Genomic DNA, 13001 nt, shown 5'->3' on the forward strand with positions numbered 1-13001 from the left:
CTGGGATGATTTAGTTAGGGGTAGTCCTACTTTGGGCAGGGGGCTGGACGTGATGACCTCCTGAGGTCTCTTCCAGCCCTAGGTTTCTATGATTCTGATGTATAATTAGAAGAGATTTTGGAACGAATTGACTAGTGAAGTGGATTGTTCTTTCCTATGAGAGATACTTCACATTTTTTCCTTATTCAATTCCATCCTATTTACTTCAGACCATTTCTTCAGTTTGTCCAGGTCATTTTGAATTTAATCCTATCCTCCAAAACACATGAAACCCTTCCCAGTTTGGTATAATCCACAAACTTTTGAGCATATGCCCTGTGCTGTTCTCTAAATCATTGATGAAAATATTGAACAGAACCAGATCAGAAATGGTCCCTGCATGACCCCGCTTGATATTCCTTCTCATCTTGACTGTGAAATGAAATGGTTTTCCAGACAATTATGCACCCACCTTACAGTAATTCTATCTAGCTTTTATTTCCCTTGTTTATATATGAGACAATCATGCAAGACAATATCAAAAGCCTTACAACCTAGATATACTAAATCTACTATTTCCTACCTCTCCATAGGGCTTGTCACCCAGTCAAAGAAAGAAAATCAGTTGCTTAATTATTTTCCTTATTATCTTTTTGGGTAATGAATTTCAGAAAACTGGTCTGTAATGTCCCATGTTATCCTTATATCCCCGATTATAAATTGTTTGACCCTTTCCCATCCTCTAGAATTTCTCCTATATTTCATGACTTTTCAGAGATAATCTCTGATGGATCACATAGGGCCTTATCAGCTGCTAGAGTACTTTAGGATGTATTTTGTCCAGTCATGGTGTCTTGAAAACATCTCTCTTGCTCAAGTAATTTTAGTTTGCTGTTTCCATAGTTTAGCCTCTAATCCCACTTCATTTGCATAGCCATTCACTATATTAGACATTCCATCACTTCTAGGACACTGCATTTCAACAGCTGGAGTCAGTTTCTATGCTCTGCCTTTGAGGCAGAATGGCCCAATAGCCAGAGTTGTTTGCAGCAGCCCTTGCTTTCAGAACACCAATGTCTATTGGCCGGAGTCGCTATCAGAGCAACATGGCCCAATGCAGCATCAATAACTGTGGGGCTTGCTGTCAGGGGAGCATGGCCCAATGTCCAGAGTCAATCACCAGAGCTTCTTTTTTCCCTCCTTGGCCCCAACCTTAGGGCCTTAACAGCAGAGGGGTGACTCACAACTGAGTCATCAGGGAATTCAACCACTGCCTCTGTGAGGAAGGAGATGCCACTCTATCACTCTCCTCAGGCCTCCCACAACCCTATGTCTTGGGAGTGCTTTGTCTGTGGGCTTTTGGGGGTGCTGAACTCCTCTGTGAAGCAGATCCTTCAAGTCTCTCTTGGCTCAGGGCTCCGTGAGCAGTCAGGGATGAATGAGCTGGGTTACTGCCTTTTATATCTGCTCCCCAGTTGGAGCATTTCCAGCTGTACTGTGGGGGGCATGACCTCATGAGCTCAAAAAGGGGATTAACCTTTTCAGTACTAGATCACCATGCCACCTGGTCATGGTGCCCTTAATAATGTCTGTTTACAAAACTGTCAGATCTCTTCAACTGTTTTCTTCCTTAGAATTACTTGCCATGGGATCTCTACTGTCGACTCTCTGAAGCTACGTCTACACGTGAACGCTACATCGAAGTAGCTTATTTCGATGTAGAGACATCAAAATAGGCTATTTTGATAAATAACATCTACATGTCCTCCAGGGCTGGCAAAGTTGATGTTGAAAATCGACGCTGGGCAGCACCACATCAAAATAGGCGCTGCGAGGGAACGTCTACACGCCAAAGTAGCACACATCGAAATAGGGATGCCAGGCACAGCTGCAGACAGGGTCACAGGGCGGACTAGCGCTTCCGTGGCAACAGCTAGCCACTCCCTTAAAGGGCCCCTCCCAGACACACTCAGCCTGCACAGCACGCGGTCTGCAGAGCCATAGGCATGCACACCTTGAGCGACGCAGTCATGGACCCCCAGCAGCAGCAGCAGCAGCAGCCAGAGGTTCACACAGCTGCCCCTGTAGGAGCAGTGCTCGCCCTGCTCGATGCCATGCAGGAGGCAGCTGAGCACCTCCTTGCCACAGAGGAGGAGCTGCCCGCAGGGGAGGAGGACTCAACCCCCAACCCTGCAGCCCCCCGTCCCCCCCCGGCGCACACACCGCCAGCTGTGGAGCTACCCCACCAGCACTGACTGGTGGGAGCAGCTGGTGATCGGAGACTGGGACGACGACCGCCAGCTCCAGAACTTTCAGATGAGCTGGCAGACATTTCTGGAGCTATGCCAGTGGCTCACCCCCGCACTCAGGCACCAGGACACCACCATGCGGCGTGCCCTAAGTGTGGAGAAATGGGTCGGCATCGCTGTCTGGAAGGTGGCCACTCCAGACAGCTACCGATCCGTGGGCCAGCAGTTTGGCTTTGGCAAGGCCACTGTCAGGGCTGTCCTCATGGAGGTAAAAGGACCCACGGGGGGAGGGGGAGGCAGCCCTGGCAGGCGAGGGGAGGGGAGGGGAGGGGGGCCCTGGCAGGGGAGGGCCACACACACCCTGCACACCCCTCATTGGTGCTCTCCCATGTGCTTCCCCTGCAGGTCGTCCGCGCCATCAACGCCCTGCTCCTCCACAGGCTCGTGAAGCTGGGGGACCCAGATGCCGCCATCACGGGCTTTGCCACCCTGGGCTTCCCCAATTGCTTCGGGGCTCTGGATGGGACCCACATCCCCATCCGCGTCCCGAAACACAGTGGAGGACGCTACATAAACAGGAAGAGCTTCCACTCAGTGGTCCTCCAGGCCTTGGTGGACAGCCGGGGCCGTTTCCTGGACATTTATGTGGGCTGGCCTGGCAGCACCCATGACACCTGGGTATTCCAGAACTCGGGCCTGTGCCGCCAGCTGGAGGTGGGGTACTAAATCCCCCAGCGGGAGATCCCTGTGGGGGACACCACCATGCCCCTCCGCGTCATCGCAGATGCGGCATACCCCCTCCGGCCCTGGCTCATGCACCCGTACACGGGCCATCTGTCTGCCAGCCAGGAGCGCTTCAACCAGCGCCTGAACCACGCACGCCAGGTGGTGGAGCGCACATTTGGCTGCCTCAAAGGGTGCTGGAGGTGTCTCCTCACCCGCCTTGATGTGGGCCCCACCAACATCCCCCAGATTGGGGGCGCGTGCAGTGCCCTACACAACCTGGTGGAGAGCAAGGGGGAGGCCTTCTTTCACGGCTGGGCTGTGGAGGCCGGCAGGGCCAATGTGCAGCCACCCGCTGCCCCCAGTCACCAGGTGGACCCCAAAGGGACCCGGGTCTGGGAGGCCCTGCAGGCCCAGTTCAATGAGGCCGCGGGGTGAATGCTGGCAGGCCCCCCACTGCACCCCCCCATCCTCCACAACACTTCCTGTCCCTATGCCCACACCACAGAGCACCCAAGAGCACACCTCCCCACTTTTCTTGTAAAAATAAAAGCAGACAGTTGTTTGTCAACTCAAACATTTTCTTTACTACAACTCTTATACTATTATTATTATTATTATAAATATGCTGAACAAGACAAACTATGTACAGGGGAAATCAAACTGATAAATATATATACATTATAAAAATCGGGATAACATGAAAGGGGAAGACAAGGAAGGGGAGAATTATTTACATGGGGGGGTAAGGATCAGCAAAGTAGTGGGTCACAAATACAAACTATTTACAAGAAAAGAACAATAAACTGGGGGGAATATATGCAAAAGGGGATGGGGGGCCACGTCCTGGGCACCACGCCCCTACAGTCCAGTGCTGGGGGTGGGCGGCCGGGATCCCTGCCTAGGCCGCAGCCCTGGCCGGGGCTGGCTGGGGGCCAGGCGTACTGGGAGATACGGCCAGTGAGTGTCAGCTGGCCCCAGGTCCCCCTCAGCAGAATGGCCCTCGGTGGCGGGAGGTGGTGCAACAGCAGACGGCGCAGCAGCTGGAGCAGCGGGTGGAGCAGCAGGTGGAGCAGGCAGGGCGGACGCTGTGGTGGCCGGCGCGGCCTGGGGGGCCAGGGAGTCCGCGATGTGGTTGAGGGTCTGCATGTAGGCCCCCCATGTCTCCTGGCGCCAGGCCAGCACCTGCTCCTGCAGCTGGAGGAGTCGTTCCTCCACCCGCAGCCGCTGCTCGGTGACCTCCAGCTGCCGACGGTGCAGGGCCAGCAGCTGGGGGTCCATCACTGTCGGCTGCTGGTGCTGGGTCCGCCATCTTCCCTGCCGTGGGACTGGTTGGTTCGCCTCCGAGGGGCTGGCCTGGAGTGATAGCCCTGGAGGGCTTTCTGGGACCACTGACGCCTCGCTGGCACTCTCCGGTCCTTCCAATGGTGAAGCTGCGGAACACAGGAGGAGGGAAGAAGAGTGGAGACAGCTGTTAGTGTGGGCCCCGAGCTGTGGCCCTTGTCCCCCCACCGCTCTGCTGCAGGTTCCCCATCCCTGTCCCCGGGAGATGCTGCTGTGATGGGGCTCAGGGGTCCCCCTGCACTACACCCCGTCTGCTGGCAGGAGTGACTCTCACTCACTCAGCAGGTACAACAGGAGGTTTCTTAGGCAACAGATGCCCAGTTTCTCACAGAAGCGACAGTACAGCATTCAGAGACAGTCCTTCCAACCCGCCCTGGGGAGAAGACCCCGAGGGGTGCCCCTCTGGGGTGTAGCTTTCCCCCTCCTCAGGCTGGCTGCCTTCCAGCTCTCCCTTCCCCTAGCCTCTAACTGCCGCCCCCGATTCAAAGCCAGCTCGGCTCCTCCCTCCTCTTTGTTCAGGGCAGAGGTGTTACCTGCCAGTTGTAGCCCCAGGATCATCCTTAGCCACTGTGAGCTATTCAGCTTGTTTCTCATATTTAGCCTGAGTCTCGCATTTGCAGTCCCCCCACTCCATCACATGCTGCTGCTGCTGCTGCTGCTGCTGCTGCTGCTGCTGCTGGGTGTCCCACCCCCTCCCCCCGGGGGACCCTAGAGGTTCCGCTCCCCCCAGCCCCGGGGATGGGGCATGGCACTGTTGTGCTGGGGGGGCCAGGGGCTGATGCACTCCTGTGAGGGACTTGCCATTGCTGTCCTTGGGGCCATGGTCATCTGGGCATGTGGAGGGCCCTGGCCATATCTATTACCCCCGCCCCTCAACCCCAGGGGTTTGCACCGGGGGGGGTACATACCTGACGGTCCACTTCCACGGTCGGGGGACACCCAGGGGGTGGATGCACAGCTGGAGTTCCTCGAGGCCATGATGATGTGCAGCCCCCCTTCACTCAAGGAGGAATCCCCCTCCTCCTCCTCTGGTGCCCCTTGGGTGGGCTCCTGGGGGGGCCCCGGGGTGTGGGGCTTGCCTCTGGGGCGGACTTCGCCTCTGGGGCCTGCTGGTGCTCCTCGGCTGAGGTATCAAGAGTGGTCGGAGGGGAGGAGGTGTGCCGGGGGCCCAGGATGGCCCTGAGCTCCCTGTAAAAGGGGCAAGTGACGGGGGCAGCCCCAGGTGTAACCCTGCCGCAGCTCCTTCACTTTACTCCGGATATGATCTGGAGTGTGGGCAGGGTGACCCTGGGCGGCCAGGCCCTCGGCCAGCTGAGTGAACGCATCCGAGTTCCGCCTCTTGCTCCCCATTACCTGGAGCACCTCCTCCTCACTCCAGAGCCCCAGCAGGTCCCGAAGCTCGGCCTCCGTCCAGGAGGGGCCCCGCTGCCACTTCCCCGCCTGGCTGCTGGGCTGTGAGCCCTGGCTCCCCTTGGGGGGGTGTCCCCTGGGGGCGCTGGGGGGGCTGCCAGGCGGCCATCGCGTTGGGTGGGGGTGTGGGTGGCTGTGGAGGAGTGTGCAGGCTAGCCGCGTGTTACTGCTGCTGCCTGCACGCTCTCTCAGCTTCCTGCACAGGAAGGGAGGGGGCGGGGAGCTTTAAAGGGCCGCTCCACACAGCCACCATTGAGCTCAGGGGCTGGAGAGAGCGTCTCTCAACCCCTCAGCTGATGGCTGCCATGGAGTACCCTGCAATTTCGATGTTGCGGGACGCGCAACGACTACACATTCCCTACTTCGACGTTGAACATCGAAGTAGGGCGCTATTCCCATCCCCTCATGGGGTTAGCGGCTTTGACGTCTCACCGCCTAACATCGATGTTAACTTCGAAATAGCACCCAACACGTGTAGCCGTGACGGGTGCTATTTCGAAGTTGGTGCCGCTACTTCGAAGTAGCGTGCATGTGTAGATGTGGCTTGAGTCTTCTTAAGTCTGCTCCTTTAAATCTGGTATCTTTATTGTGTTGTTTTCCCTCCTATCATTCCTTCAAATCATAATCACTGCCATTTCATGATCACTTTTCCCTAAGATGCCTTCCACTCTAAAATTCTCTACCAGCCTCTCTACTTCTAGATTTCTCCATTTTCTGAACAAAAAATGTCTCCAATAATTCCAAGACTTTATTGGATAGGCTGTAAAATGGGTGTATTATTTTTGCCAACAAATTTCTGGGAAGTCCACCTTCACCACTAAGTCCAGTGCTTTGGATAATTTTATTAAATGCATTTTTAAAAACCCTTATTCAACTTTTCTCCATTTTTAAAATATATAGCAATTCCTTCTATTTTTCCCTGCCTGTCATTCCTGAGAAAGCTGTATCCTTAGATATCAACATTCCAGTCATAAGTATTGACCCTTTATGATGCCAACTATGTTTTAATTATGTTTATTAACTAGCATTTCCCACTTATTTCTGATACTTCTCATATTAGTATACGTACACCTAAGACACGGGTTTGATTTACCCCCTAGATTCTTTTGTTTCTCCTCTGTTCCTACTATAGCAGCCGATGCTAACAGGACCCAGTCTCCAAACTTTCCATAAGGTCTCCATGTTTAATACTTACCTTGGTTGTTTGTCATCTGCCCACATCAAACCTAAAGCCTTCTTCGCAAGGTTAGGAAATCTGTATCTAAATATGCTCTTCCCCTTCCTCAGTAGGTAAACCCCATTTCTAATTATCATTCCTTCTCCATGGAACAGCATCCTATGGTCTTGGAAGCCAAAGCCTTCCTGGTAACACCCTATTTTACTGTATTCATAATCTCATTGCAAACATTGGCTTCAATGGAACAACTGGTGGCCCAAAGTGCCACACAGATGGTTAAATCCTCACTCCCTTTAAGTTTTGCCATTGACTTCAGTGGGGCCAGGATGTCACACAGTTGGAATATGAGTATTAGAATATGTTCTGTTTGTTGATTTTTGATCTTAGCTTCATAAATAGTTAGAAAACCTCTTCCATCTCTCGTGCTTCCCCTCCACCTTGATATATAGTGGACTGAATACTCCCTTTTGTGAATTTGTAATTATTGCCTGCATTTAAAGACATGGGATACAAAAATGCCCCATGGAAGCAAAAGATTTTCCACAACAGTCAAATATCCCAATGAGATCTTTCCTACAGATGTCATCTGGATACCCTTCCAAATATTTCTTTTTTAGAGCTAGTCTGAATGCCCCAGATCTGTTTGTGCATTTGCTGTTTTCCCAAGATAAACATTTTTATTTTCTGTCATACAAATAAATGATTAATCCATGTATTCTTCCTGAATACATGGGATACTTTATGAGTGGGGTGCTAGAAATGTAGAAGTGCTTTAGTGCTATGTTTGCATGGCATTCCTCTCACTAGAGAGGAAAGCAAACGAGGGAACCCAAAATTGCAAACAAAATGCTGATTTACAAATCTCGTACTTCATTAGCATAATCTCATGCAATTGAGCTGTACGGAAAGATTTTGGCCACCCCCCCACTAAAAAAAACCCAGCTGTGTAGATGGGGTTCTCTTGGCAAAAAAAAACCATCATCAACAGACCCTTATCCCTAAAAAATTAGACCAGTCCTCAGCTAGGATAACTCTATGTAGCTTTATTGAAGTAAGTGGAGCTAGGCTGAAATGCATCAGAAACAGATGTGGCCCGTTCCTTTCAAGTCCATGTTCCACTACAGAGACTAAGAGGTGTGTACTAACTTGTTTTGTTGTTATGGGCAACTGCATGTGTGAAAAACAATGAATATACTTTTCAATGTACATTGTTATATGTTAAGTTAACAAACTTTAGTACTAAATTTTATTAGGTGATTTTGAAAAAAAACTTGTTGCTGTAATCAGCTATAAATAAGAAGTTTTTTTTATTGAAGAGAAGATATGGATTAAGATCTCTGGGAATATACAGAAGAATCTACAATAGCAGGCTCAGATAAGAAAGCTAATTAGGCAGACAGTATCATGCATGAAAAAGTGATCAAGCTATGAGAAAGAAAGCCAGTTCTGCTTAGTGTAATAATTAGAAAAGAAAGACCCCCAAAGGAATAGCAACGTAGTGAAATACATTACAGCTGGAAAACTCATGCAAACTATAATTTGATTCCTAGAGAAGATCGGATTAACACAGGAATAATGAAAGTGTGTGGATTTTATTCATGAAAATTTGCAAATAACTTGGGTGTCATATTATAGAACCGGACCTCAGTTTTTCTGAACATGTGATCAGTTGTTGGTTTGATTGGATGCTTGTCTATAGCAGATTGAAAACTCAAAAATTATGATTGATAATTGATTACTAATTTTAAAAAGCTGTAAAAAGTGGCATCACATATTGCATTTCAATATCTTGACACAAAAATTAACAAATGACTACAATCCAAACTCTGAATTCAAGGATCTACACATCTAAATACAAATAGAAATAAAAAGTGAGCACTCAACCCACTGATTAACAACACATTAACCACGTTCTTATTCTCTTAACCTGCACAAAACCTATGTTTAGGGTTCCTGATATTTTTTTAATTCTTTGCAATGTATTTGTGTACAGTCAGGTGTATTATAATGATTTTCAAGCTTGATCCAAAGATAACTGAAATTAAAGCAAAGACTGACACTTTACTGCAAAGGACTTTGGATCAATCTCTAATTTTAGTTGCAGGGAATCCTACAGATACAGATACCACGTTACATAGGCTACGTCTACATGTGAAGCCTACATCGAAGGAGCTTATTTCAATGTAGCGACATCGAAATAGGCTATTTCGATGAATAATGTCTACACGTCCTCCAGGGCTGGCAACGTCAACGTTCAACATCGATGTTGCGCAGCACCACATCGAAATAGGCGCTGCGAGGGAACGTCTACACACCAAAGTAGCACACATCGAAATAAGGGTGCCAGGCACAGCTGCAGACAGGGTCACAGGGCGGACTCAACAGCAAGCCGCTCCCTTAAAGGGCCCCTCCCAGACACACTTGCACTAAACAGCACAAGATCCACAGAGCCGACAACTGGTTGCAGACCCTGTGCATGAAGCATGGATCCCCAGCTGCAGCAGCAGCAGCCAGAAGCCCTGGGTTAAGGGCTGCTGAACACAGTGACCATAGAGCCCTGCAGGGGCTGGAGAGAGAGCGTCTCTCAACCCCTCAGCTGATGGCCACCATGGCGGACCCCGCTATTTCGATGTTGTGGGACATGGATCGGCTACACGTGCCCTACTTCGATGTTCAACTTCGAAGTAGGGCGCTATTCCCATCCCCTCATGGGGTTAGCGGCTTCGACGTCTCGCCGCCTAACGTCGATGTTAACATCGAAATAGCGCCCAACAAGTGTAGCCGTGATGGGCGCTATTTCGAAGTTAGTGTCGCTCCTTCGAAGTAGCGTGCACGTGTAGACACGGCTATAGTGTCACTGAAACTTCTATAGTTATGCCATATATGAGATCAGTTCCATTGTCTAAGGGAAAAAATATATCCAGTATATTAAATATTCAGAACTTACATTGCTCATATTTACAAAATGTTGTACTAATAAAGTAGTTTTAAATATTTATTAGGACTGGGATACTATTTCTACAAAAAAGAAGCTGATTGTTCTTGTGTATTTAACTATCTTTTTCCAATATTACACAATAAGGGAAAATCTCCTTTCTTGCTATTCCAAAATTTTTTCCTCCACCCAAATCTGACAAGATCTTTAAAACCTGTAAATATTCAAAACCACACCTCAGTACTTAAGAGTCATCAAAAACAAGTGCTAGACTGCAGTGACACAAGGCAATGTTAGCAAAATGAACACTATGTTCAGTATACTTGAAGCCTGAGGCATAATGACCCATTCAGGCAGTTTATTCTTTTAATTTTTTCTGTTATCTGATTGCAAGAACAAGTGGACTGCTTCTGGGACATTTTAAAAAGGAGGTTTGCTATTTATTTTAATTCAAAAATGTATTTTGTGTCTCTAAACACTGAGGTGCACAGTTTCATTTAAAAAGAAAGTGTCTCAATTTATTAGGCTGACCTTTAACTTTGTTGAGGTTGATATTAATATTGATCTTATTTCAAAGTAGCACTTCAAAACAATCCTGACTTGAGTTATTTAAAAAGATTGAGCTTCTCTGATGTTTGTATTTCACAGTAAGGTTCATGTAAAAATGTCGCACTTCAGGGAGTGAAAATTCACAATCATTCAGAAAATCTCACAGCCTAATGCCTGAGCCCCACTCCCACACTTCAGGTTCCTTTCCCGTTCCCCACCACCACCTCATTGTATGTTCCCCCACTAAACACTCCATTTTGTTCCTGAAAGTGTTCTTTATTGTTTGCTCTGCACGTAATAGGACGACAGTGGGACGGGAGAGCAGGGTAAAGGCAAAGTGGGGGATGCAAGGCACACCCCCTTGCATTCCCCTTGTGGAGATGCATGGTGGGGAGGAGTCTCAGAAGTGACCCTGCAGAAAATTGTCCTTAAATACATCCCTGATGAGCACAGACACTTGATGTGCTCTGCATATGGCGCCGGTGTGTGGCTGCTCAAAGACCCCGCCAGACATCCTGCATCAGCCCTCCATACTGGGGGAAAGCCTCCCCTTGCTCTGACACAAGTTCTGGAGCACCCCAGAGGCTACCACCACGAAGCAGATGTTGCTGTTGCTGAGCTTCAGGTGGGTGAGGAGGCACAGGGACCTCCCCAGAAGATGGCCAAATGTGCATCTCACCACCCAGTGAAAACCGCTCACCCCGGCATTGAAGCCCCTCTTGCTGGGGTCCAAGCTGCCCATGTAAGATTTCATGAACCAGCAGCACCACGGAGGAGTAGCCATTGTGGTTCACACAGTCTGCAGCCCAGTGGGTGAAGGCCAGGATGGATATGTGTGTGCTGTCTAGGGTGCCTGCCCCTTGCCCCAGAGTTGGAGAAGTCCATACCAGCAAAACCATCCAAGATAGTGTCCACATCTCCCAGGCTACGTCTACACGTGCACCCAACTTCGAAATAGCTTATTTCGATGTTGCGACATCGAAATAGGCTATTTCGATGAATAACGTCTACACGTCCTCCAGGGCTGGCAACGTCGATGTTCAACTTCGACGTTGCTCAGCCCAACATCGAAATAGGCACAGCGAGGGAACGTCTACACGCCAAAGTAGCACACATCGAAATAAGGGAGCCAGGCACAGCTGCAGACAGGGTCACGGGGCGGACTCAACAGCAAGTCGCTCCCTTAAAGGGCCCCTCCCAGACACACTTTCATTAAACAGTGCAAGATACACAGAGCCAACAACTAGTTGCAGACCCTGTATATGCAGCACGGACCCCCAGCTGCAGCAGCAGCAGCCAGAAGCCCTGGGCTAAGGGCTGCTGCCCACGGTGACCACAGAGCCCCGCAAGGGCTGGAGAGAGAGTATCTCTCAACCCCCCAGCTGATGGCCGCCATGGAGGACCCCGCTATTTCGATGTTGCGGGACGCGGATCGTCTACACGTCCCTACTTCGATGTTGAACGTCGAAGTAGGGCGCTATTCCCATCCGCTCATGGGGTTAGCGACTTCGACGTCTCGCCGCCTAACGTCGATTTCAACTTCGAAATAGCGCCCAACACGTGTAGACGTGACGGGCGCTATTTCGAAGTTACTGCCGCTACTTCGAAGTAGCGTGCACGTGTAGACGCAGCCCCAGAGTGACAACCATGGGCAGCAGCACTTGATTGAAGGTGTAGATGACCTGCGGGAACACAACCCTGAGGGTGGATTTCCCCATGCTGAACTAGTTCCTGATGGAATAGTAGCTGTCAGCATGAGAGCTTCCACAGGGTGATGCAATGTGGTTCTGCATGGGGATGGTGGGTCTTATGTGGGTGTCGTGGTGCCTGAGAGCAGGGGTGAGCCAAGACACTTGCAGAGCTCCTGGAAGGTGGCCATTGCCAAGTAGAAGTCATTGCTGTTTGTCCTGTCCCTGCAGGGTGACGTGGTCTCACCAGCTGGAGCTGGAGTCATGCTGCCAGAAGCAATGGTCTGCAGTATGCAGGGGATTGTGGGTACCATGCAGCAGCAAGAGTGCCAGGACCTGGATGAAGGGTGTCCAAATGGTCCTTATCATTGTTCCACTAGAGCAACATGCAAGAGGCTTGGAGGCAGTGTGCCATGACATGCAACATGGAGCCTGTGAACTCCATTGTGGTTTGCAGCTGATCCACCTCCATGTTGTGAGTTCTGTGACATCTGCAAGGGCAAACAGAGCACACGGCTGCATGTGCATTTGCATTTGTGGAGAGTGGGGGCAGAGGTGGATGACTTTTGAAATGGCCATTCAGAGCAGTTTCCCTGACCAAGCAGCCATGGGAAGTAAACACCGTGGTGCTCTCCATGGAGTGCTTCCCAGGGCTCTGATCTGAAATAGCATCTATTGTGTGTGGATATGCAATTTTGAAATAAGTTTTGCTTATTACAGGGTTGTAGTGTAGAAGCATTATTCTGGAATAGCCTATTTTAGAACAAGAACTATAGAATAAACTATTCTGGAAAAACTCTGTAGTGTAGACACGCCCTTACACACTAAAAAATTGATTAGGTCATGAGCTCTTGTGACAAGTATCAGAGAGGTTGCCGAGTTAGTCTGTATCTTCAAAAACAACAGGAAATCCTGTGGTGCCTTATAGACTAACATATTTTGGAGCA

This window comes from Carettochelys insculpta, chromosome 1 (genome assembly GCF_033958435.1).
Source record: "Carettochelys insculpta isolate YL-2023 chromosome 1, ASM3395843v1, whole genome shotgun sequence".
Lineage (NCBI taxonomy): Eukaryota > Metazoa > Chordata > Testudines > Carettochelyidae > Carettochelys > Carettochelys insculpta.